Genomic DNA, 27,859 nt, shown 5'->3' with positions numbered 1-27,859 from the left:
AGCTGGCATCACTCTGGGCTCACCTCAGCCACCGAGGGACTGTGCAGGACTGCGAAAGCCCTGGCTTAGCCTGGCGAGGGCCAGCGGGGACGAGCGCGTGGTGGCACTTACCTGCAGAATGAGCTGCAGACCAGGCTGGAGCCAAGGCCTCCCCGTCTTCCCCTCCCCCTGCTTCCTCCTGCCTGCATCTGTCATTATCCCTCTCAGAAGACCCCATGACATCTTTTGCTTCCGCAAACCTGTCTCCCAAGCATTCCAAGTGTCTTCTGTGATACCCCAGGCTGTCTTCTGCAGCCCTGGTCCAGGCACGGCTTGTGTGGCCCAGGGTGAGGGAGAGCTGAGTGTTAGGTGGGTGAGCCTCTTCCATTAGTGGACACAGTGACCACACAGGCGATGTCATCCTGAATTAGGGTGGCCCATCTTTTGACATTTGCTACTATCCTGGCATTGCAGGACATGGAATCCTAGACTTCTGCCCACTAGAGGTCAGCACCATCCATCCAGCTGTGACAACCAAAAACCATCTGGAGACTGTGTATGTCCTCTGATGGTGTGTGGGTGGGTGGGTGGGGGAAACCATGTCAAACCAGTGCCCGAGAGTCCTCTGGGCAAGGCTGAGAGTGGGCGCGAATGGTTTGATTTGGCAGAGGTTAGTTCTTCATGGAAGGTCATAGGCCCTATGGAGCACTGGTCTCAGGTAAAGTGTGACTGATACGGGGACGCAGGAATGGGGGTGTCAGTCAGCTACAGCATTCATGGACCATGTTCATGGAGGTTGGTATCATTTTCAGCAGGTCCACAGGAGAATGGAACAAATTTTTAGCAACTCAGTCAGTATCCTTGAAATACTTAGAGTGAACCAGAGGTGCACATGTGTGTTTGTGTGTGCACACGAGTGTGTGTGGGGGGGTTTGGATAGCTGACCAACTGATCGTGTTTCGCAAGATGCAACATTCACAGTGTGGGCATCAGGTGGTGGATCCCCCTTACTGGAAAGTAGCTCCCACCCAACACACAGGACGTCACTCACAAAAGCTTGGCGTGCAGATGGCAGGTGACCCACCCTCACCACCGGTACTGTACGCACGATGCTTCTATAGTGATGAAGGACTGGCTGACGCTGGGCAGGAACTACCCAGCTTTTCCCTGACGGGATTCAGGAGGTGGTGACAGGGCGGCAGTTCAGAGGAGGGAGCCACAATGGGGAGTGCGTCACAGTCCCAGGTCCCCGGTAGCTGCAGACTCGGCCCTAGTGCGTCCGCTTCCTTCTCTGGAGGTGCATGAATCTCGGCTGCCAGCTCTTCCCATTTCCCATCGTCCTCTCCCCCAGTCTCTGTGTCAAAACAGAGCCTTCCTTCCATCCTGAAACTTCCCATTTCCAGTCCACCACGGACCTGCCCCTCCCCAGGCCGTCCTACCCTGGCTTCCTTCTCTACTGGGATGGAGATCAGTGGTCTTATTTTTTATGTGTATGGACACATGTGTGTGTGTGTGTCCATGGGCATGTACAGGTCAGGAACTGATATCAGGGGTCTTTCTCAGCCCCTTTCCACTTTATTTTTTAAAATATTTGTACTGGGTGTGATAGCGCATGCCTTTAATCCCAACACTCAGGAGGCACAGATAGGATCACCGAGAGTTCAAGACCACCCTGATACTACATAGTGAATTCCAGGTCAGCGTGGCTAGAGCAAGACCCTACCTTGAAAAACTAAAAAGAAAAATTTGTGTGTGTATGAGAGGGAGAGAGGGAGAGAGGAAGAGAGGGAAGAAAAGAGGGAGAGAATGGGTGCTCCAGGGCCTCTAGCCCACTGCAAAAGAATTCCAGACTCATGCGTCACCTTGTGCACCTGGCTTTATGTGGGTACTGAGGAAGTGAACCTGGGCTGTTAGGCTTTGAGGCAAGTGCCTTAACTGCTGAGCCATTTCTGCAGCCCTCCACTTTAGTTTTTGAGTCAGGGTCTCATGCTGAACCTGGACCTCACAGATTTGGCTAGTTTTCCAGCAAGCCCAGGGATCCTCCTGTCTCTGCCCACCCCAGTGACACTACACCTGGCACTCGCATGGGCGCTAGGGATCTGAACTCAGGTTTTCTGCCTGTGTGCTAAGTGTTTCACTGACTGGGCCATTGTCCCAGCCTCCAAACACCCTTCTTGTCACACAGTCAAGACCCTCCTCGCTCACTTTGCCAACACACAGTCTCCACCTTTCCTCCTGAGCCCAATGCCTGGCTGTCCAAGAGACAATGACCCACTTGTGAGATGGCCCTTCCTAGGGTGGTCCTCTGGCATCTCTGAGAGATGACCTCCCCTGCCCTGGATTGGCTAGCCCCATCCAGAGCTGGCCAGCCTGCCCAGACTCTCGGTGTCTCCCACTCAGGGGAGACACCCCCACTCAGCTCAGCACTCTTGAGTTTTCTTGAAATCATTTGACGATGGTTTGTCAAAAGTCTTAGTCTACCTCTTTTCCACATAAACACTCCATGCAGCAATCTTTTTTAAAATTTTTATTAGAGATGGACATATTTAGTAGGTAAACAACACATGTTGGTACCATCCTTTCCCTCCTCCCTGCCCCTTTTCTGAACAGGCCTTCCTCATTGGGGATGCGGGTCAACCCCATGGGGATTGTGGGTCATGCATTATGGGGGCAGCAGTCAGTTATGGGGGAGAGGCAATGTCTCAACTTGTGGCTCTAACAATCTTTCCATCCCCTCTTCTGAAAAATTGAGCCATGTTGGGTACATTTTAAGTCTACCTCAGTGGTGGGCACATAGGATCCTCTGGATCTCTGGTTTGGTAGGTGTTGAATGTCCTCAGTTTCTGTCTCCTTCACCCTTGTGCTGATATTACCTTCACTAAGAAAGCCGCACTCTTGCTCATTTCCCAGTTCCTCTGTGGTTTCAGCTGGGGCCAGGGTGGAGTGCACTGAGTCATTTATCTCCTCAGGTCCAACTCCTGTCTGAGAAAGAGAAGCAGATTCTCCAATGGAGAGTGAAGTCAGCACCAGTTAAATGGCATTGATTGAGAAAGAATTTAAAGGGTGTATACCCCCCCTTATAGCCCAAGATTAGTGGGAGCTTGACAATGGAAAATAGAATCATTATCTGGATATGATTCTGACTTGTTTCCCAGTTCCAGATATGGTTTCCTTTCCATTGAGTGGATCTGTTAGCCAATCCAAGAGCGGTTGGTTACCTACCATGGCTGTGTGCCACTATTGCACTTGTGTGAGCATCACATCAGGTTGTTTGCTTCTGAGTCCCTTAGACTGAGTTGCTCAGACAGATGTTGACCACTTTTCCCCAGTAGCTCATGTAGTGCCTTCTAGCACTAGATGGGATAACTTTCTGGGCACTGACTCTCTTCTGGGTTCCAACCAGGTCTCTCCACGGTCTGTGCTGCCAGTGTCCATACAGCAATCTTAAAGTAAGGACACATGTCCAGGATGGAGACTGCTCAAGCATAGGCAAGCTAGTGAGACAGGAGTTCTCTCTCTCTGCTGGGTTCTTTTTAGAAACTTAGGATCCATTTGGTCCTCTGGTCTTGATTTTTAGTAATTATTATTTTTTCCAAAATGTGTTTGTGATCTCTGGATCCTGGGAATATCCCAGTTTAACCCCTCTCCATCCTGTCCCTGTAAGTCTGTCTACAGGTCACAGTCAGAACCTGCAGATAGAATTTGCAAAGGAGTTTGTTGTAGACATTTCCACAGTGCTGTGATGAGCATCAACCAATCACAGTGTTATGGGAGGGAGGGGTTTACTTCATCTCACAGGTCCGAGGGAAGCTCCATTGATGGTGGAAGAAGCTAGATCCCACTCATAAATCCAAGCAGAGAGAGAAAACCCCCACCAGCCACCAACTATCAAAAGGCAGCAGGGCTGGCTTAGTGGTTAAGGCACTTGCTGGCAACGTCTAAGGACCCAGGTTCTGTTTCCCAGTACCCATGAAAAGCCAGATGTCCAAGGTGGCAATGTGTCTTGAGCTCATTTGCAGTGGCTGGAGGCCCTGGCATGCCCATTCTCCCTCCTTCCCTCTATCTTTTTCTCTCTCCCTGTCTCTCAAATAAATATTATTTTAAAAAAACCACACAGATGGGTGAGAGGAGACATACCCACTAAAGGCAAAAGAAGCTGGCTGCCATCCATAAATCTAGGCAGAGAAAGAAACCATCACCAGCCAGCAATACTAAAAATCAGGAGCTCAGGCCTCTCTGCACCTTTGGGCTGGAATCAGATCCGCCCCCAAGCATACCTTAGGGCTGGACCCCAGGATCCACCCACCAGTGACAGCTCCCCCAGCCAGGCAGCTGGAGATTGAATTTACAAACTTACTAAAAATAAAATGTTTGTCTATGGAGGACATATGTTTACATCCAAACCACCACAGAGTCCAGTCACACTAACCCCGGCAGGTTTTGTGGGTGGCCCTCACTGCCAGCGGGACTAGCTAGCCAGCAGGATCCTCACTCTCCGCCTCCCCAGCACCAGGAACAGGCGTATGCCACCGTGCCCGGCTTTTACGTGGGTACTAGGGATCCTCACTCACCTCCTCATGCTTGGGCAGCAAGTACTCCCCCACCCAAGCATCTCCCCAGCACTGTGTGCAGATTTTTTGACCCCATTCTTACACCAAGGCAGGGCTGAGAGTTGTGTCTGCGCAGACTGGGTGATGGGGCGCTTGTACGATGGAACCATTGGCTATGGGTGCCGACAGCTCTGACGACAACAGCAGTGGCTCCATCGCTGCCGCCCTGCTCTGGGCCAGGATTCTGGCACCTGGACCAGGCAGACTCCATGTTGTGTGCCAATCAATTAACAAAATAAGGAAAGACCTTTTGCTTGCCGTAGTGAGCCTGTGTTCATCGTGAGCAACAGCAGTGGCTCCATCCTTCTGCAGATGGAGCGGATGGATGGATGATGCCACAGAATAAACAGATCCTCAGGTGGTTTTTTTTTGTTTGTTTGTTTGTTTGTTTCAAGGTAGGGTCTGGTTCTAGCCCAAGCTGACCTGGAACTCACTCTGTAGACCCAGGCTGGCCTTGAACTCACAGCAATCTTCCTTCCTCCTGAGTGCTGGGATTAAAGGTGTGTAAAGGATGTTGATTTCAGTTTTTATTTTTGAGAGAGAATTGGCATACCAGGGCTGCAGCCACTGCAATCAAATCCAGAGGATTGACCCACCTAGTGGACATGTGAAACCTTGCGCTTACCTCACCTTTGTGCGTCTGGCTTATGTGGGACCTGGAGAGAAATTGAACATGGGTCCTTAAGCTTCTCAGGTAAGCACTTTAATCACACTAAGCCATCTCTCCAGCCCTAATTTATTTTCATTAATTTTTTTTTTTTTTTTTTGGTTTTTCAAGGTAGGGCCTTGCTTTTGCTGACCTGGAATTCACTATGTAGTCTCAGGCTGGCCGTGAACTCACAGAGATCCTCTTACCTCTTCCTCCTGAGTGCTGGGATTAAAGGTGTGTACCACCATACCCAGCCAATGTAGGGGTTTTTCAAAAGGTAAATTATGTCAATGGAATAGAATAGAGGATCCAGACATCAATCCATGCAAGTATAACTATCTGATTTTTGATATAAAAAAAAAAAAAAAAACATTGGAGGAGACAGCATCTTCAACAAACAGTATAAAACTGGATATCCACAGAAGAAAGAAGCTAGACTCTTGTCTCTCACTCTGTGCAAAAACAATTCTAGGGCCAGAGCGAGAGCTCAGTGGTTAAGGCACTTGTCTGCAAAACCTAATGACCAGGGTTCAAGTCTCCAGTACCCATGTAAAATCAGATGCACAAAGTGGCATGGGCATCTGGAATTCATCTGCAATGGGTGGAGGCCCTAGTGTGCCCATTCTATTTCTCTTCTACCTCTGTTTGTAAATAAAAAAATAAAAAGTATTTAAGAAAACAATTCCGAATGGATCAAACACCTTAATGTAAGACTCAAAGCTATCAAACTGCTATGCTACAAGGTGGCAGCATAGGCAGGGATTTTCTCAATAGGACCAGTCACTCAGAAAATGAGGTCTACAGGGTTAGGGAAATGGCTTAGCAGTTAAGGTGTTTGCCTGTGAAGCCTAGGGACCCCAGTTCGATTCCCTAGGACCCATGTAAGCTATATGTACAAGGGGGCACATGCATCTGGAGTTCATTTGCAGTGGCCAGAGGCCTAGGTGTACCCATTCTATCTGCCTCTTCCCCACACCTCTCAAATAAAATATTCAAAAAATAAGGTCAACAATTGACAAATGGGACCACATGAAATTTTTTTAAAAAAGCTTTTGAATACCGCCAGTTATGGTTAACTGAGTGACCATAAAGTCTGGAAAATAGGAGAAATTTTTGCCATCTATGCATCTGACAGAGGATTAATATATTGAATATATAAAGACCTCAAAAAATTAAACACCCAGAAAAATGAATCACCCAATCAAAAAGTGGGCTATGGAACTGGCCAGAGAGTTCTCAAAAGAAGAAATTCAAGTGACTAATAAATATCTAAAACAGTATTGATTATCCCTAGCCATCAGGGAAGGCAAATTAAGACCACTCTGGCTGGGCATGTTGGAGCACACCTTTAATCCCAGCACTCAGGAGGCAGAGGTAGGAGGATTGCCATGAGTTTAAGGCCACCCTGAGACAACATAGTTAATTCCAGGTCAGCCTGGACCACAGTGAGACCTACCATGAAAAAGCAAAAAAAAAAAAAAAATTTAAAATTTAAAAAGACCACTCTGAGCTGGGTATGGTAGTGCACACCTTTAATCCCAGCACTTGGGGAGGATCACTGAGTTTGAGACCACCCTAAGACTATATAGTGAATTCCAGGTCAACCTGGGCTAGAACAAGTTCCTACCACAACACACACACACACACACACCCCAAACAAAAACAACCACCCTGAGAGTCCATCTCACACCTGTCAGAATAACTAGCATTAATAAAAAAAATTCTGGTGAGAACGTGGAGAAAGTGGGACCCTTATTCCCTGTTGGGAATGCAAGCTAATAGCCATTATGGAAATCAGAATGTAGGTTTCTCAAAGCTTGAAACACAGATCTAGCATATGATCTAGGTATACCACTTCTGGGGGCATGTAACCTAAGGACTCTATATTCTATCTCAGATATTTGCTCATCCATGTTTAGAAGCCTATCCAATGATGAGTGGATTATGAAGATGGGGCACATATACACAAAGGAATTTTTTAGATAATATTTTTATTAATTTGCAAGCAGAGAGAGACAGACAAACAGAATGGGCATGCCAGGGCCTCTAGCCATTGCAAATGAACTCCAGATGCATGTGCCACCTTGTATATCTGGCTTTACATGGGTACTAGGGAATCAAACCCAGGTCATTAGGCTTTGAAGGCAAGTGCTCTAACTGCTGAGCAATCTCTCTAGCCCCATAATATAGTTTTATTCATCTGTAAAAAAAAAAAAAATAACATTTTCAAATCCAAAGAATCAATGAAACAGAGTTGGTTCTTTGAAAGGATAAACAAGATTGATAAACCCTTAGCAAATCTTAAGAAGAGACACAAATTAAGAAAATTAGAGATGAAAAAGGCAGAATCACAACAGATATCAGATAAATTCAAAAAATCATAGGGATGTACTATAAGGACATATGCCCCATTAAGTTTGAAAATCTGAAAGAAATGGATGATTTCCTTGATTTACATGACCTACCTAAATTAATTCAAGATGAGATTAACCACTTACATAGGCCTATAACAGGTATGGAGATTCAAGCAGTTATCAAAAAACCTCCCAACTAAAAAAAGTTCAGGCCTAAGTGGATTCACTGGTGAATTTTACCAGACTTTCATGGAAGAACCAACACCAATGCTTCTTAAACTTTTCCATAAAATAGAAAAAGAAGGAATCCTACCAAATTTCCTTTAGGAAGCCAGCATCACCCTGATATCAAAACAAGGCAAAGATAGAACAAAAAAGAGAAAAGAAAATTACAGACCAATCTCCCTCATGAGGATAGATGGAAAAATTCTCAACAAGAGCTGGGCATGGTGGCACATGCCTTTAATCCCAGTACTCAGGAGGCAGAGGTAGGAGGATCACTGTGAGTTCAAGGCTACCCTGAGACTACATAGTGAATTCCAGGTCAGCCTGAGCTAGTGTGAAACCCTACCTCAAAAAACCAAAACAAACAACAAAAAAAAAATCTCAATAAAATATTGGCAAAAAGAATACAAGAATATATCAGAAAGATCATTCACCCTGATCAAGTAGGCTTAATCCCAGAGACGCAAGGATGGTTCAACATATGCAAATCAATAAAGGTAATACATTATATAAATGGACTGAAGGACAAGAATCACATGATCATCTCATTAGCTGCAGAGAAAGCATTTGACAAAATCCAACATCCCTTCATGATGAAAGTCCTCTGGGAATAGAAGGAACATAATGAAGGCTATCTATGACAGACCAACACCCAACATAATACTAAATGTAGAAAAACTTGAAGCTTTGCCACTAAAATCAGGAACAAGACAAGGGTGTCCACTGTACCCACTTTTATTTAATATAGTACTGTAAGTCTTAGCCATAGCAATAAGGCAAGAGACACACATAAAAGGGATATAAACTGGAAGAGATCAAGTTATCGTTATTTGCAGATGACATGATTCTATACATAAAGGACCCTAAAAACTCTACCACCAAACTGTTAGAGCTGATAAACACCTATAACCATGTAACAGGATACAAAATAAGCACACAGAAGTCAATATCCTTCCTATATGCTAACAACAAACAAACAGAGGATGAAATCAGAGAATCACTCCCATTCACAACTGCATCAAAATAAATAAATAAATAAATAAATAAAGTACCTTGGAATAAACCTAACCAAGGAAGTGAAGGATCTCTACAATGAAAACTTTAAAACACTCAAGTGAGAAATTACAGAAGACACTAGGAAATGGAAAGACATCTCTTGTTCTTGGATCAAAAGAATCAATACTGTGAAAATGGCAATCTTACTGAAAGCAATCTACACATTTAATGCAACCCCCATCAAAATTCCAATGGCATTCTTCACACAAATAGAAAAAAAATCCAAAAATTCCTTTGAAGCACAAAAAACTTTGAATATCTAAAACAACTTTGAGAAATGAAAATAAGGTTGGTTGGATCACCATACCTCATTTAAACCTATATTACAGAGTCATAGTAACAAAAACAGCATGGTACTGGCACAAAAACAGACATATATCAATGGAACAGAATAGAGCACCCAGATGTAAGTCCAGGTAGCTATAGTCACCTGATATCTGACAAAAATGCTAAGAATACTCAATGGAGAAAAGACAGCCTTGGGCTGGAGAGATGGCTTGGCAGTTCAGTGCTTGCCTATGAAGCCTAAGGACCCCAGTTCAAGGCTCGATTCCCTAGGACCCACGTTAGTCAGATGCACAAGGGGACGCATGCATCTGGAATTCGTTTGCAGTGGCTAGAAGCCCTGGCACGCCCACTCTCCTCTCTCTCTCTCTCTCTCTCTGTCACTCTCAAATAAATAAAAATAAAAATAAATAACAAAAAAGAAGCTCTTGCCTACCTGGTAAGCCTCTTTTAAATAATAATAAAAAAAGACAGCCTCTTCAGCAAATGGTGCTGGGGAAACTGGATATGTATCTGTAGAAGGATGAAAATAGATCTTTCTCTCTCTCCATGTACAAGAATTAAGTCCAGATGGATCAAAGACCTTTATATCAGACCTGAAACTCTGAAACTACTAGGGGGAAAAGTAGGGGAAACCCTTCAACATATTGGTCTTGGCAAGGACTTTCTGAATATAACTCTAATTGCTCAGGCAATAAAACCACAGATTAACCACTGAGACCAACCACAGATTAACCACTGAGACCTCATGAAATTACAAAGCTTTTATATGGCAAAGGACACTGAATAAAGCAAAGAGGCAACCTACAGAACATGAGAAAATCTTTGCCAGCTATACATCTGACAGAGGATTAATATCTAGAATATACAAAGAACTCAAAAAATTAAATAAGAAAGCAAACAATCCAATTAAAAAACAGGCTATGGAACTAAATAGAGAGTTGTCAAAAGAAGAAATACAAATGGCATATAAACATCTAAAAAAATGTTCTACATCCCTAGTCATCAGGGAAATGCAGATTAATACTATGTTGAAATTCCATCTTACTCCTGTCAGATTGGCTACCATCATGAAAACAAATGACCATAAATGCTTGGGGGATGGGGGGGAGCAGAGAATGGACATGCCAGGGCCTCCTGCCATTGCAAAGAACTCCAGATACATGCACCATTGTGTGCATCTGGCTTTAAATGAGTACTAGGGAATTGAACCCCAGATCATCAGGCTTTGAAAGCAAGTGCCTTTTACTGTTGAACCCTCTCTCCAGGCCCATTTTTTTCTGTTTCTTTTAAATTAATTTAAAATTAATTTAAATGATTGAAAACAATATCTCATGGTAATGCCCTCCCTCCCCCTTCTTTCCCCTTTGAAACTCCATTCTCCATTATATCCCCTCCCCCTCTCAATCAGTCTTTTATTTTAATGTCATGATCTTTTACCTCCTATTATGATGGTCTTGTGTAGGTAGTGTCAGGCACTGTGAGGTCATGGATATCCAGGCCATCCTGTGTCTGGAGGAGCACGTTGTAAGGAGTCCTACCCTTCCTTTTGTTCTTACATACTTTCCGCCACCTCTTCTGCAATGGACCCTGAGCCTTGGATGGTGTGATAGAGATACTGCAGTGCTGAGCATTCCTCTGTCACTTCTTCTCAGCACCATGGTGCCTTCTGGGTCATACCAAGCTCACTGCCATCTGAAAAGAGAAACTTCTCTAACCAAAAGTGAAAGTAGCATTAATATATGTGTATGAACATTAAGAAAAGCACCAGGCAGTTTGGTGAGCATAGTATATACATTTAGCCAGATACCAGCAGATGTTACACTCCTAGGGCTCATGACTATCCCTGTTGTAGGTTTTCAGTATCAGGCATGTATTCCCTCCTGTGGAGTGGGCCTCCAGTCCACCTAGAGAGTGGTTGGTTTCCCCCATAACAGACATGCCACTATTGTACTTATTGGCTCATTTGGCCTGGATGGCCAAATTTAAGGCTTGGAGTGTCCATTGTTGAGTATTTTTACTGGTGATTTTTCTCTCTCCCATTGAACTGCATGAAGCATAACTTTTTTCACCTTTCTGTCAGCTGATCTACATGGAGGTTTTCAGCTCAGCTCCAGCAGGATTTCTCAGTCACCTTGCAGCCCAAATATGTGGAGTCTTCAGCAACATCTTTTAATTTCCTTCTTGATAACTTCCATAATTATAGAACTAAACCATGATAATTGCCCCTGCCTTTCCCCTTTGCAACTTCACTCTCCATCATATCCCTTCCCCTTTTCAATTAGTTTCTCTTTAATTTGATCTCATATTTTTCTCCTACTATGAAGGTCTTGTATAGGTAGTGCTAGGCATTGAGAGGTCATGGATATCCAGGCCATTTTGTATCTGGACGAGTGCATTGTAAGGCATCCTACCCTTACTTTGGCTCCTATGTTGTTCTCGCCACCTCTTCTGCAATGGACTCATGAACATTTTCAGCAGTTGTCTAAACCCCTCCATATACAGCCATGCTGATTTACATGGTCTCTTCATTGCTGTATGTAAATTACTCAATTAAACCAAGATGGTCATCTGTGCCATTTGTCATCGTTTACTGTCTTAAGTGACACTAACAAGTGTGAAGTCACTTTTTATTAGAGACACCTTTCATCTCCCTTCCCTTTTTGGGGGGGTGGGGAGGGGATCTAGTGAGACATGTGGCCACAAGGAGCCACCTGGGCTCTTCAGGCAGAAGCGGATGTCCCCGGGCCCAGAGCAGAATAGGAGCTGGACAAAGTCTGGACTGTGGCCCGTCTCTGCCACCTTCTCTGCCAGACACCTTGGAAGAGGGACTCGGCTGTGTCTCGCCTTTTCCATCTGGGGACTGGGGAAGAGCTGTGGCTTATCCACATCACCTGCTCTCTAAACCAACCATGAAAAAAAGAGGGAGCCTCACACAGCACTGTGCTCAGAGTGTGATGGACACCCCTAGACAGGACCTTCCTTCGGGGTTATCAATTGAGCCAGCTCATGAGATCCCAGGGGAAGAGTGAATGAGACATGTAAAGCAGCCAATGATTTCCGTTGATTCAACTTTTCCTCTCAAACCATTGAGAAATCATTTTTCTAATTTTACAGACAAAACATAGTACATACATTGCACTTAGTGGTCAGTGGCCTTTGTTGGGTGGAGTGGACCTTCAATCCCCCTGTCACCCTCAGCCCATTGCCCTCTGGATGGTGCAGGTCCAAGTTCCGAGTGGCCCCTGTGGTGCACAAGGCCCAGTACAACCATTTATAGAGATGGCCAGGGATCAACAGAGGCCTCACAGCTGATGCAAAATGGGCCGGTTCCTGGCATGTCCTCCCAGAAGACCCCATGCTAACCCCTTGGGTACACAGCTCCATTCCACAGTTCCAGCGCACAGTGCCTTCTCAATGGGGAAATTCATCCAAGGGACAACTCATTTTACAAGGACACTTCCCATGGGACACTGGTTCTGCAGGGTGTTACAGGGTGTCACTTTCCCAGCCTCCCCTTGTCAATCATGTGGCCATCTTTGGAAACAATTATTTGAAGTGTATATCTATCTATAAACATATGTGGATATGAGAATATAAAAAGAAAATTAATAAGAATATAGACGTAGAGACTACACCGGGGCAGCAGGCCTGCTGGCAGCTGGAGAGCTGGGCAGCATGGGCTGTGTCAGCGTGAGACATCCCTGGACGACAGGCTGAGGATGGCCGGGGAGGGGGCCAGGGGCAGGGAGAGGCGGAGGGGACAGTGTGCATCTATGGGGGCCGAGATTGGGGTGGGAGAGGGAGGAGACAGGCTCTGAGGCCGATGTTGCCCCTCCCCCACTCCATTCTCCAGCTTGTCAAAGTTTCAGTCTTAATAATTTGTAGCTTTGAGGAACTAAAGAGACGAAGAGCTACAGAAAGCTGCGCCATGTCCTCACCCTGAGCCAAGATCCTCCCCTGTGCTCCCTCCCTCCCCTGTGCTTGCATAAACACGAGCTTGTCCTCCTCTTGCAAAAACTAGTTTACACTGCTGTTCTTTCTCCAAAGTATATTTTTCAGTCATATATCAGACATGCTTTCAAATTAAAACTTCATAGGCCTGCCTTTATTTGATTCCTTTGAGGGGTAGAAGAGGAAGAGCCTGAATGGGTACAAAAGGGCCTCCAGCCACTGTACACAAACTCCGAATGTATGCGCCACCTTGTTCATCTGGCTTATGTGGGTACTGGGGAATACAAACCTGGATCCTTTGGCTTTGCAGGCAAGCACCTTAACTGGTGAGCCATCTCTCCAGCCCTCAGTCCTTTAATACTTGTGTGCTAGTCCACACTAAGGAAAAACAGTCATGATCCTTCCATTTCCCTCCTGAGGGACAGGCAAGTCACATTCAGTTGTTTCATGTTATAGAATGTGCTACAACCAATACCCTTGATCATGTCCTTTGAGCCCAGAATGCTGCAGCATTTCTGCTCCTCTAGGAGAAAGCTCTGGAAGTGGGTGTCAGGCTGTACAACTTGGGGACTTTTAGTTTTTACGACACTGCTTTGTTTGGTGACTCCATTTTGGAAAGCCCATCCTGACCTAAGACAGCAGGATGGCAACAGATACAAGGAAGTGGGTCATCCACAGTCCTCAAGAAACCGCCCAGCCATTATCCTTTCCTCGTCTAACAATGCCCCAGGTCATGATTTACTCCCCGCCCCATCTAATAAGTCACTTGGCCACTGTTCTGTTGTCACACTCTGGCTATCTTAGATCTCCCCCAAAGAAACCTTTTTAATTCAACTTTTCCCTTCCTCACCTCCCCCGCAACTGAAGAAGCCCTATAAATCCCACTATCTGGAACCTCAGGTTGGCTGTACTCCTCTCTTGTGAGCCAGCCCTGAAAGCTCATGTTTTTCCTGAATAAAAGCTTTTATCTTTGCTTCAGAGCAATTTGCATGGTTTTGGTCACTCCCACACCTTATATCTGGTGCCCTGACTCAGATAGGAGGCTTCCGGTTGCCCTCTATGGCCTCCAGGTGGCCAGTCCTCCTTTCCCCTGACCAGACCACCGAGCTGCCACTGACCCTCTGAAGGCTTTGGACCATCTCTGCCTGATACCGGCTTTCACACCCACCACAAGTCGGTCTCACTCTTCCCTTCTCCGTCTCCTCCCTCCTTGGTAAGTGTCCCTCTTGGGTTGGCCTGCTCTTGGGTTTAATCCCTCCTCATGGAAGCTGTGCCAGCATGCCAGGCTACACCCCTTGGCTGCTTTTGGGCCCTAACCCCAGGTCTCAGGAAAGATGCGATCTCAACACCTTGGGTCTTTGCTCTCTGGTCTACCATGCCCTAAGGGGTGCCTTTTGGTTTGGTTACCATCTTGGGACACTCCCTCTCCCTCCTGAGATCTCATCTCTCACTGCCAGCCTCTTTTGCCATCTGGAGCACAGTCATCTGCCTTGCCCACTAACAGGCTAAGAAGCCAACAGTTGCAACCTGTATGGTCACTGCTCACATGAGAGGTGCAGGCCCCGTTCACCCCAACGGGCCGGGGGGTCATATTGGTGTCCTGTGTAAACCCAGCTTAAGCCCTGCTTTCTTTCTTCCACCCTTGTCTTGCTCTTTCTCTCTCTCCTCTCGCCCTTTTACTATACTATCATGCTTCCATAGGGAATAAAACCTCCAAGCCAATTTATATTACCCTCGTGGCCTGTCTCCTTAAGAACTTAAAGCCTCCATGACATTTGGATAACTTCAAACCTTGTCTTCTGATCTTTCTCTGCAACTCTGCCTGGCCACAATATAAGGTAGACAATGAGTCCAAATGGCCTTAACATAGTACTTTTGATTTCTAAATTCTCACTGATTTAGAAAACTTCTGCCAATGTACAGGCAAGTGGTCTGAAATACCCTGTATCCAAGCATTTTTAACTCTGTACACAGCCTTCCCTCTGTTCTACCTGCTCTTCTCACCAGGTCCTTCTAGCTGTGGTCTCAGAAATGTGCTCTAGCCACCCTCATACTCATCCTCAACCTCTGCTTTCAACCCAGATGCATAGCTGATCTGGTCCCAATGGCCCCTCTGGCTCCTCCAGCTCCCTCAGCCTCTCCTGACCCCCTGACTGATGCCCACACCTTTCCTCCCTTCCCTTCATCTCCCTCCTGCTCTGTCTCTGTGCCTCCCACCACCACCATCTCCCATCTCCTCTCTTCCTGTTTCCCCTTCTGCCCAGCATACTCATTCTTGCAGGGACAGAACATACCCTTTACATGAGGTCGTAGGCACTGAAGGAATCATTCATGTTCACGTTCCTTTTTCCATGTCTGATTTATTCCAGATTGAAAAATGTCTAGGGTTTTTCTCCACTGATCCAACTTGCTATACCAAGGAATTTCGTTACCTCACCCAGGCCTATGACCTAAACTGGCATGACCTCTTTGTAGTTCTTTCCTCAACTATCACTCCTGATGAACGAGAATGTGCCTGGATAGCCACTCAGGCCCATGCTGATGAGGCTCAATTAACTGATAACACTTTCCCAGTAGGGATGCTTGCTGTCCCCAGAGAGGACCCTGACTGGGAATACCATGCTCCCACTAACTCCCCCAAATGGGCTGCCCTTGATAGAATGATTATTTGCCTCTTGGCTGGCCTCCAAAAGGTATCCCATAAGTTTGTCAATTTTGACAAACTCTGGGTGCTTACCCAGAGGTCTAATGAAAATCCAGCTGAGTTTATGGATGCCTAACTGAGGCACTCCCAATACACTCGCCTCAACTCTGCTTCCCAAGAGGGCATGACAGTTCTCAATACCCATTTCCTGACCCTGACATCAGGAAAAAACTTAAACACTTAGAAGAGGGCCCTCAAACCTCTCAGGTAGATCTGCTTGACCTGGCATTTAAAGGTTTTAGTAACAGAGAGGACCAAGAATGGATTGAGGGGGTGGCCAGAGGCAGACAGCAGTTCCAGTTCCTGGCTGCAGCCCTGAGGCCTCCCCCAAAGAAGACGATGGGGCCTCAGGGCTCACCACCAACGCCCTGCTTCAGGGGTGGCCACTAGGCAAAAACATGCCACAGCCCACACCTGCTGCCAGGGCCCTGTCCCCTGCAGACTGGTGGACACTGGAAAGTCAACTATCCTTCTTTGCCTCAACAGGTAGGCCATTCCCCATGAGAGCCAATTGCTAATTCTCTGGGCCTGGTGGCCGAAGATTGGTGCCTTCGGACGTCAGCCCCCACCAACACTCTCCACGTCACAATGGAGGAGCCCAGGGTCACAGTCCAGTGGCAGGAAGGCCTGTCTCATGTTATAGACATGGGGGGCCAATTGGTCAGTCCTGCCATTCCACTCTGGTAAGACTTTTCCCTCACAGATCTGTGTTGGGTATTGATAGCCTATCCCACTCCCCACACATCCCCCCCCCCACTTACCCTGTGTAGTCTGGGACACTCCCCTCTCCCATTCATTTCTCTTGTCCTGTTCCTCTTCTGGGTTGACATCTTATGCAAACTCTCCCTCCCTCCCCCCCCCCCTCCCTCCCCTTCCCTCCTGGGGAACCGAGCCTCAAACTGGGGTCCTTAGGCTTCACAGGCAAGCGCTTAACTGCTAAGCCATCTCTCCAGCCCTTCTGTATTTCTTTATTCCACAGAAAAGGGGTATAGTAGTGGGAGTTCTAGGTCAAATGAAGGGCCCATCCGCTGTCTCTGCAGCCTATGTCTAAGCAACCAGAAACCTCTGTCTGCGGCTGGCAACTGTGCCTACACGCTCTTGCTGCAGCTGCTTTTCAGGCCCACCAAGGGGCACAGAATTTCACTTTTGGGCAACTCACTGCCCTCTCCTTCCACAGGCTTAAAGATCTACTCTCCAACTCTTTCCTGTTTACTCTGACCCCATCTAAAATTCAACTCTTTCACATCACTTTCCTTGATAACATCACACTGGACTCTTGACCCCCACTTAACCCCGCTACCCTCCTGCCTCGGCCCAAACACCTTACACACTCCTGTCTAGAAATCCTGGAGAAACTCACCTATCACAATCCTAGAATCTCTCTATCTCCTCTCCCCAACCCTGATCACACCTGGTATATAGACGGCAGCTCCTGCACTAACTCACAGGGCTCTCCAATAGCAGGCATGCTATTGTCTCAGATGACCAGATAATAGAGACTGGCCCATGGCCTAAGGGGAGCACATCCCAAAAGGCTGAACTGAGCTGGTAGCTCTCACTAGAGCCCTAACCTTGACACAGGGCAAGATGGTTAACATCTATACTGACCCTAAATATGCTTTCCATATTCTACATCCCCATGCTGCTACCTGGAAGGAAAGAGGCTTCCTCCCAGCTAAAGGAACCCCCATTACTAATGGGCCTCTTATCCTCAAACTGCTACATGCCTCCTATCTTCCTACAAAGGTGGCTGTCATTCACTGTATGGGACACCAGGCTCTAACTTCACCTGTGGCCAAGGGAAACTCTTTTGCAGACAGAGTCGTCAGAGAATCAGCCTCCGCAGCACATATTCAGTTTCAGCCTTTTTCCTTGCCCCTACCTCCTTCACTACTTCCTACACCCCAGAACACTACCAAACTAACACAACTTGGAGCTGTCCCAGGATCACAAGGCTGGCTGCTCCTGGGGGATCTCTGCTTGCTTGATCTCAAAGCTACTACCATCCTGACCCACCTATATAATATATATCTCTCATGTGGGAGCCCGTCCTCTACAAAGATTCCTGACCCCACTCCTTTTCCATCCTTGCCTCTCCTCTCTAATCTCCTTGACACAGGTTTGCTCACTCTGTGCCAAGTCTTCTCCACAAGGAGAGTCCATCCCCCTCCCTCTTTCAAATCCAACCAACACAGGGGCTCACTTCCTGGGGTGGGCTGGCAGATTTTACTCACATGCCTCCTCACAAAATCTAAATACCTTCTCACTGTGGTGGATACTTTATCGGGGTAGGTTGAAGCTTTTCCTATGACAGGAGAAATTGCAAACATAGTCTCCTCTCATAATCCCAAGTCTACACTGCTCCACGTTGGCCTTCCCCTTACCATTCAGACAGTGCACCAGCCTTCATTTCCAAGGTAACCCAGGAAGTATCCAGAGCCCTGGGGATAAATTGGAAACTTCATATTCCATACAGGCCTCAGTCCTCAGACAAAGTAGAAGGAGCAAATGCCACTCTCAAAACTCACCTGTCTAAACTGACTTCTAAACTTCACCTGTCCTGGGGTCCCAGATCCTCCCACTTGCCTTAGCCCGAATCAGAGCTACTCCTCCGGCCCCCTCCTTCCTTAGCCTTTTTGAACTCATGTATGGGTGCCCCTTCCTATTGAACACCCGCCCCCATTACCAGAAACTCCTCTCCGTGGGTACTTCCCAACTCTCACCTTTATCCAGAACCTTCTCCAGGAACATGATGACTGCTTTCTTCCCCAACCACCAGAAGGAGCCACAGCTCTCACTGAACCCTGGAGATCAAGTCTACCTCAGCCTTATCCACAGGGTCTCGAGCCACTCTGGACTGGACCTCATCTGGTGATACTAACCACCCCACAGGCGCAAAGCTTCAGGGCACCCCCAGTTGGATCCACCTATCACAGCTAAAGAGTCAAGACACCTCCATCCTACCTTACCTCACCCAGGGATAAGTACACCGCCTCCCCAATGGGCCCTCTCAAACTCTCTCATGTTCCCACTCTTCCCCATCCCAGAATACTCCTCTTGACGCTTATGCCCCTCTACCTCCTCTCTCTTGCCCCAAACCCTCTATCCCTCACCTCTGAGTGCTCATCCCCCCACCCCTTGTGCCTGCTGTTTTGATGTCATAGCTGTTGACGAAGATAACAAGCTCCTCAATCCTTCCTTCTGTCCTCTCACAGGGTGTGTGGAGCCCATCTCCCTCACCTTCTCTACAACAGATGTCACCAATGACGACCCTGAAGCCAACACAATACAAGAATGGTACAAGAGAGCCCCTGCCTTGCTCAGGACCAAGTCATATCAGCATGCTACACTGGGTCTGTAGGAGGGTGCTCACTGTCAGTCTCCCATCCTATTGGTACCACTACCGTCACCCAACTAAATCCTCTGACATCCAACCACCACAGCTCAAATCTCAGGGGATATGCATGATGTTTTCTGTCGCAGATCCATGTGACCCAAAGTGGGCAGATAGGATGGTAGGGATGGTAACACTGTGGGCTCTCGCTGTAGGGGTAGAATAGAAATATTTAGATCCATTCAAAAATGCCCTTAAGACTGCCCCAAGTGCCCATATCCAGACAGTTATGGATGTCAAACAGGCTCATGGCAAGCTCCAGGAAGATCTGCATGATCTAACCTCCTCCACCACCCCCTGGATGTCCATCCTTAATTCTCTCTCCCTCCTCAATCAACTCAGTCTTACCAATCACACTGCCTGCTTCCTGTGTGCTTCCCTCGAGTGCCCCCCTCATTACTGCAGTCCCCCTGAACACTATCACCTCTGCTTCAGACACTCCCTGCTTCTGGTGTCCTCTCTCCAAGCTCCCTATCCCACTATCCCTTCCAAACTGCCTGGATTGCTGGTATAAGGACATCTCTCAATGCTGGTTGGGAGGTTTCAGGAATAACTATTGTTGAAAACCACACCTTACCTAAGGGAATTTATTTTTGGGGTGATTCCACGCTGTATACTTGCATCTCTCCGAGAACACACTCAGGCCCTTGCACCCCAGTCACTTTGGTACCTAGCCTCACCATGTACACAGAAGGAGAGCTGGCAGTTCTTCTTTCTAAGCAGGCTCATAATTACAAAAGAGCTGTCCACCTGTCCGGGATGGTAGGGGTGAGCCTGGCAGCCTCTATAGCTGCCAGAGGACTGGCCTCAGGAGGCTGGAGCCCTAGCCTAATCTCTTATGAAAGGCTTTCTACAGAACTTATTGCAGTCCTGGGATCCACTGAGGCCCTATGACTGCTACAAAAAACAACTTACTTCTCTGGTCTCAGTCATGCTGCAGAACCACTGAGCCCTAGATCTACTGACATCAGACAAAGGAGGGACCTGCCTTTTTCTAAATGAGGAATGGGCTTCTGGTTAAGATGGTAGCATAGGAACCATGCCAAAGCAGCCTAGGGAAGAAAAAGCCAAAAAAGAAAAAAAAAAAACCAGCAAAATACACACTTTTACTAAAACGTGAGGTGTATAAGAAATTAAAATGATAGCAGAGAAGTAGGAGAGATCAAGAGCATCCAGAGCCCACACAGCAGGCAGAAGCAGCTCCAGCAGCAGCAGCACCAGGTCCGTAGGGCCACAGCAGCCAGGCTTGGCTTGAGCTGCAGGAAAAGCCAGGGGAGGGGATTTACTACTCATACTGGAGCTCTTCGCAAACTCAAGAAACGTGAAGGGAGAATAGCAGTGAACAACGGAGGAGTAGATCACGAGGTAGAGGATCACGTGGACCAGTAAGTGAACTAGAGCCACTATCGACAGCCTCCCCTCCCCCACCACCAGTGCCCAGCTCTGGCAAACAGAGCAGCGGGCCTACTTGAACCCACACCGCACCAAAGAGGGACCCAAGCAGGAGTGCAGCATAACTGAGGCCAAAATCATCCCAAAAGGTAACTGGGATTACACCAGGTCAGTACCCGCCTAATAAACTTGGTATATAGCCCTGAACTGGAAGTACTAATTGCACCATCCATATCAGGATAAATTATATGTTAAATCTGATGGATGGTCTGATTTGCCATTCTTAAATAAGCTATATTTTGGGCTTGTTATTTGTTGCTTCTTGATTTATAGTGGCTTTGTTTCCTCTTTTATTATACATTAGGGAAGGGTCTCACTTGGTCACAAACTGACTTGGAACCCTCACCAGACCAGAAATCTTAACCTCCTTGTTGATAGAGGATCTGGTTGTCATAATACCTATTCTTGCATAAATACTCTGTGATGTTTTTGTGAAGCCCCAATTATAAATGACTCCATCAAGACTTAGGATCTTTTGGCTGGAGAGATGGCTTAGCAGCTCAGGCATTTGCCTGTGAAGCCTAAGGACCCAGGTTCAATTCTCCAGGACCCACATAAGCCATATGCACAAGGTAGCACATGGGTCTGGAGTTCGTTTGCAATGGCTATAGGCCCTGGTACGCCCATTCTCTCTCTCTCTCTAATAAAATTTTAAAAAGACTTAGGATATATGGTATAGCCATCAGTCAGGGTGGGTGTGGGCTGAGTTCTCTACCTCATGCTAGGGCCAGGTAACAGGTGGTCCCTAGGTCAAGCTTGAGGCTCCCAAGATCAGGTGCCAGTTTTCCATCATGTTGCTGTATGGTTGCCCCATCAGAGTTCTTGAATGAACCAAGCCTAGAAACAACAAGCACTTTGGTTTTGACTATTACTTTTAATCAAAGGTATTTCAAGTATTTGATTTTTTTAATCTATGAAAGATCAGAAAACCACAGAGTATGAATTTTTAAAATATTTATTGAGACACACGCATACACAGTATAGGCATGCCAGGGCCTCCTGCCACAGCAAACAAACTGCAGACACATGCATACACTGTGCATCTGGATTTACATGGGTACTGGGGGAATTGAACTTGGGCCAGAAGGCTTTGCAAGCAAATGCCTTTAACTGCTGAACCATCTCTCTCTCTCTAGCCCGAGTGTGAATTTAAAATCTCCTCCTTTTGGAATGATTTTAGATTTATAGGAGAGCTGCTGCTGCCAGAGTCCTGCAGACCCTTTGCACAGCCAACCCTAATGCTAACCTGTCACATCATTGTGCAGTTAAGGATAAAACATGGGCATATCTACTACTCACTTCTGAATCCACTTGGATTGCAGCAGGTGCCATCTACTATCCTTTTTCTGTCCTGGGTTTCAGTCCAGCATTTAAGAATGCATTCAATTCTAACCACACAGTATGTCCCTATGATTTTTTGAATTTCTCTGGCATCTGTTGTGATGTTAAATAAAATTAGAGATGAAAAATGTGTGTCTCTTCTCTCTTTCTTTTGGTCAGATTTGCTAAGGGTTTATCTATCTTTTTTATCCTTTCAAAGAACCAACCCTTTGTTTCATTAATTCTTTGGATTTTTTTTTTTTGTTTCTATTTCATTAATTTTTGCCCTAATCGTTATTATTTCCCGTGTACTGATTTTTGGTTTTCCTTGTTCTTCTTTTTCCAAAGCTTTAAGGTGAAGCATTAGGTCATTTACTTGCGACCTTTCTAATTTCTTAATATAGGCACTTAAAGCTATAAATTTACCTCTTAGAACTGCCTTCATTGTGTCCCAGAGATTTTGGTATGTTGTGTTCTCATTATCATTTGACTCTAAATTTTTTGATTTCCTTCTTGATTTCTTCATTGACCCATTCATCATTTAGTAGTGTATTGTTTAGTTTCCATGATTTTGTGTATGCTCTATAGCCTTTCTTGCTACTGATTTGTAGTTTAATTCCATTGTGGTCAGATAGAATGCAAGGAATTATTTCAATTTTCCTGAATTTGTTAAGATTTGCTTTGTGTCCTAATATATGGTCTATTTTAGAGAATGTTCCATGTGCTGCTGAAAAGAATGTATATTCTGCAGCCTTTGGATGAAATGTCCTGTATATATCTGTTAGGTCCATTCCTTCTAGGACCTCATTTAGTCCAGATGCCTCTGTTTATCTTTTTCCTGGGATGACCTATCAAATGATGAGAGTGGGGTGTTAACACCAAACACAGTGGTGGTGGGTGACTTTATCTGTGACCTTAGTTCTAATAGTGTTTGTTTGATGAATTTGGGAGCCCCCATGTTAGGTGCATATATGTTTAGGATTGTAATGTCCTCCTGTTGGAGTGTGCCCTTAATCAATATAAAGTGACCTTCCTTATCTTTCTTGACTAATGTTGGACTGAAGTCTACCTTGTCAGATATTAGGATAGCAACCCCTGCTTGTTTTCTAGGCCCATTTGCTTGAAACACCATCTTCCAACCTTTCACCCTAAGATAATGTCTATCCTTTGTAGAAAGGTAAGTTTCTTGGAGACAACAAATTGTAGGATCCTGCTTTTTAACCCAGTCTGCAAACCTGTCTTTTGGTTGGGGCCTTGAGGCCCTTGATATTAAGTGATATTATTGAAAGATGTGTATTTATGTTTGCCATTTTTTTGTGTGTGGTTCTGGTTCTACCTTTGCTCTCTTGTGTTAACTAGTATTTGAGTATTGCTTGTTTTGTCCAGGTTCCTTATATATGTGCTTTTTCTTCTCTTCAGCATGGAGGATTCTTTCAAGTATTTTCTGTAGAGCTGGTTTTGTCTTCAAATGCTCCTTTAGCCTGCTTTTGTCATGGAATGTCCTGATTTCTCTATTTGAATGGAAAGCTTTGCAGCATAAAGTAACCTCGGTTGACAGTTATCTTTCAGAACTTGGAATACATCACTGCAAGCCCTTCTGGCTTTGAAAGTTTGTGTTGAGTAATCTGCTGTAATCCTGATGGGCTTGCCTTCGTAGGTAATGATTTTTCTAACTGCTTTCAATATTTTTTCTTTGGATTGTATGTTTGGTAGTTTGATTATAATAAGGTGAGGAGAGGTTCTTTCCAGGTTTTGTCTGGCTGGGTTTCTAAAGGCTTCCTGTATCTGCATTGGCACCTCTTTCCCAATTTGGGGGAAGTTTTCTTCTTTGATTTTGTTGAGGATGCCTACTGTGCCTTTGGAGTGAAATTCTTCTCCTACTATGCCCTGAATTCTTATGTTTGATCTTTTCATAGTGTCCCAAATATCTTGAAATTCCCACTCATACTTTTCTATTAGTTTGTCTTTCTCTTTGTTGGACTGTATTAGATCTGCCACCTGGTCTTCTAGCTTAGATATTCTGTCCTCTCCTTCATCCATTCTACTGGTGAGAGTTTCTACAGAGTGTTTATTTCATTAACTGTGTTCATTGCTAGTAATTCTGTCTGGTTTTTCTTTATTATTTCTATTTCATTAAATTGGTGTCCTGTGCCCTCTTTTTTCTTTGACCAACTCCCTCTTTCTTTTCTTTGACTCCCTCTTTGACTCCTTTGAACATTTACAATCATTCTTTGGAAATCTTTCTCAGGCATTTTCTCTAACTCGTTCTCATTGGAGCTCATTTCTGATGCATTAATACTTTTTGATGGATTTATATTGTCTTAATTTTTGGTTTTTCTTGTGTAATAATATATATATTTTTGCATCTTGGATTAAGTTAATGCTTGGATTTTCTAGCTAGCTGGGTATTCTTAGCTGTATCAATTGATCTGATGTTATACATCTTCAGTGTAGGAGATTAAGATGTTAGGTGTGGCTCTTAATACCCTCAGAGTATCTAGAAAAGTGTTTCTAGGGGTTGAGTTTGCCTGCTATGGGAGTATTCAAGTAGGCTGAGTGGAACTAAATACAGGTAGATTCTAAAATTTAACTAAACACTGTACACATTCAATCAACAACAGCACCGAGTATTTATGCAAGAGTAGGTATTATAACAACCAGATCTTCTATCAACAAAGAGGTTAAGATTTCTGGTCTGTTGAGGGTTCAAAGTCAGCTTGTGACCAAGTGAGACCCTTCCCTGGTGCAATCCCAGTTACCTTTTTGAATGATTTTGGTCTCAGTCAAGTAGGCAGCCTGGGTCACTGGACCGCTGTTCTGTTTTCTGGAGCTGGACTTTGGCTTTTCCTGCGGGGCAAACCGACCCTGGCAACTGTGGCCCTGCAGATCAGCACCCCCGCTGCTGGAACTGCCACCACTGCTGCTGAAGCTGCTGCTGCTGGGTCTGCCGCTGCTGCTGCTGGAGCCAGGGCCACTGGGGCCGCTGCTGCTGGAGCTGCTTCGGCCTGCTTGTGTGGGCTCTGGATGCTCTTGATCTCTCCTACTTCTCTGCTGCCATTTTAATTTCTTATACACCTCACTTTTTAGTAATAGTGTATTTTGATGGGTTTTCTTTGGCTTTTTCTCCCCTAGGCTGCTTTGGCGTGGTTCCTATGCCGCCATCTTAACCGGAAGTCCCCAATTCTAACCATACAGGATTAAACAAACCACACCCCATGCAGTTCTTTTGCCTCCTGTCCTCTGCCCCAGTAGGTTTGCCCTGTCGCCTTCTAGAACTCATTGTCCAGTAAGGGTCCTATTAGCCAACAAGACAATTTAATCTTAATTAGAATAGAGTACCATCAGGCCCTCAGTCACACTGGCCACATTTTCAGTGCTCAATAGCACATACTGTGTGTGGCTGCTGCCCTGGACACTATAACAGACAGGACCATACTCTGACCTGCACTATTGTACCAGTTGTATGCATTTATACAAAAAAGAACATGAGACCTCTATTTCCTACCTGCACCTTCATTTTTTATGCACTAGAGATGATCTACACCACAAAGATTTCTCAGTGTTTGAGGTCATTTCCACAGGTGGATCCCGAGGATGGATCCTGGGTTGCAGTGGAGATGCCAGGACCACGAGACGGGTGCTAAGGATAGCTGTCGGTCCTGGATGAAGATTTCCAGGACTATGAGTAGCCTAGCTGAAGGGGCAGAATTGGAACTCCAGAGACTTGCTTAGGATTATTGGATTTAGAGACTTGTCATTGGCTATAGTTGGTCTTGGAGCTACAGAGTTTAATGTTTAAAGCTTGTTTAAATGTTTAAATCTAATCCTGTTTAAATCTTGTATTGGTTGAATATTTCTTTGCTATGCCCAATGCCATCTTTTGTGCTGTGTTTATTCTGTGCCAATATGGGCTTTTTGAAGTTTTTTTTTGGTATTATGGCTCAGTTAAAAGATCTTGGACTATGGGAATGTTTAAACATCATTGAGATTGATTAAAAACTATATGGACTTTTAAAGTTGACTGAATGCATTGCATTTTATATCATGTATGGTTATCAGTTTATGGGAGCCAGGGGCAGACTGTGGTGATTTGATTCAGGTGTCCCCTATAAACTTGGGTGGTCCAACTGTTGGGGCCCCAGCTGATAGCAATTTGGGAATTAAAGCCTCCTGGAGGCAATGTATCATTGGGGGTGGGGTTATCTGTGTTATAACCAGTTTCCCCTTGACAGAGTTTGGCACACTCTCCTGTTGCTGTTGTCCATCTGATGTTGGCCAGGAGGCAATGTCCACCCTCTGCTCATGCCATTGTTTTCCCCTGCCATCATGGAGCTTCCCCTCAAGTCTGTCAGCCAAAAGACACCCCCCCCCCAAACAAGCTGCTCTTGGTTGGGAGTTTTCTGCCAGCAATGCTAACTGACTGAAACAATGGGTATACCTCCCATGCACCATCTCTTCTGGATGGGCACTTAGGTTCTTTCCAATGTCATCCCCTCTTGTGGGCACTTGGGCTAGTTCCTATTTCTCCTTGTTACAACAAGGGCTACATGGCACCTTCTTATACACTCATTCGTTCAGGGTACTGAGAAATAACTGGGCCCTAGACCAGTGAGCATGCTCAGTGGGATGGGAAGCAGGAAGGCTGCTAAGATCTTCCATGTGAGTTTGGAGCCATTTTGAGAATAGTGCTACACACACTACCTGGCCACCCATGGAGAAGAGACTAGACAATCACCTGGAACCAGTCTAAGAAGGTCTGAACAGACAGCTGATTGGCATTCAGGAGACACATGTCAAAGCAGCTAAGTGGCAGTGTGTGCAAATGCACCACATCATGCTGAGTCCAATACTGCTCTCCCCTCCCCCACAGGCTCTATGAGCACCATGCTACAGAGGAAGAGAGGCGAAGGTCCGGGAACTTCTCCAGCCTGTTTCCTCATAAGATTCTGTTGGGTGGTAGAGCTGGGTGAGAGATGGACATGAACTCTGACCCTAACCGGGGCCAGTGGCCAGCCTGTCCCTCACGTGGTCTAGCATGCACAGTGTACAACATTCCCTATACTCCCGGCCCATCTTCCCCTGCGTTCACATCTTCCCCTATGACCTTGTTAGAACGAAGCAATTAACCTGCACAGGTCACTATTAACTAAACTCCAGGTTTTATTCAGACTTCCCACTCATGTCCTTGTGCCCATGATAAAATGGAGACTCAATATCTATAGGAACCAGCTCTGTGGTACGGGGATCTATCCAGCGGCCACTTCTTGTGGGAGGACCTCAAGGCCAACACGGAAGTTGGTGATGTGGCAAAGCAGTACCTAGAGAAAGGTCTTTTGGTTCCAGATCATGTAATCACTTACCAAGTGATGACTGCTCTGGATTTCCAGCTCTGACAACACTGGCTACTAGACAGCTTTCCAAGGACGTTAGTATAGGCTGAAGCCCTGGACAGAGTTTGTGATCTGGATCTAGTGATCAGTTTGAACATTCCATTTGAAACACTGAAAGATCACCTCAGCCAACACTGGATTCACCCTTCTAGTGGTAGGGTCTATAACCTGGACTTCAATCCCCTGCACCTGAGGTGGGTTGATGACATCACTGGAGAGCCACTAGGCCAGCAGGAGGATGATAAACCCGAAGCTGTTGCTGCCAGGCTAAGACGGTACAAAGATGTGGCCAAGCCAGTCATTGACCTGTACAAGAGCTGAGGAGGACTCCACCAGTTTTCTGGGACCAAAACTAATAAGATATGGCCTTATGTTTGCACACTTTTCTCAAACAAGATCACACCTATTCAGTCCAAAGAAGCATACTGAGCTGCCCTCAGAGGAACCAGGCAAACATGGCCATCCAGTCAGTCATGTGTGTAGTGTT

The 27,859-nt window shown here is 45.8% G+C and overlaps 1 pseudogene; it reads left to right on the top strand.

Annotated features, from left to right (window-relative positions):
* The first annotated feature begins 4,689 nt into the window (after positions 1 to 4,689).
* LOC101607991 lies at positions 4,690 to 27,801 on the top strand (annotated as a pseudogene).
* Positions 27,802 to 27,859: the final 58 nt, after the last annotated feature.

Source organism: Jaculus jaculus, chromosome 13 (genome assembly GCF_020740685.1).
Source record: "Jaculus jaculus isolate mJacJac1 chromosome 13, mJacJac1.mat.Y.cur, whole genome shotgun sequence".
Lineage (NCBI taxonomy): Eukaryota > Metazoa > Chordata > Mammalia > Rodentia > Dipodidae > Jaculus > Jaculus jaculus.
The sequence above is the reverse complement of the archived record's forward strand: the minus strand, read 5'-3'. Positions and strand labels throughout refer to the sequence as shown.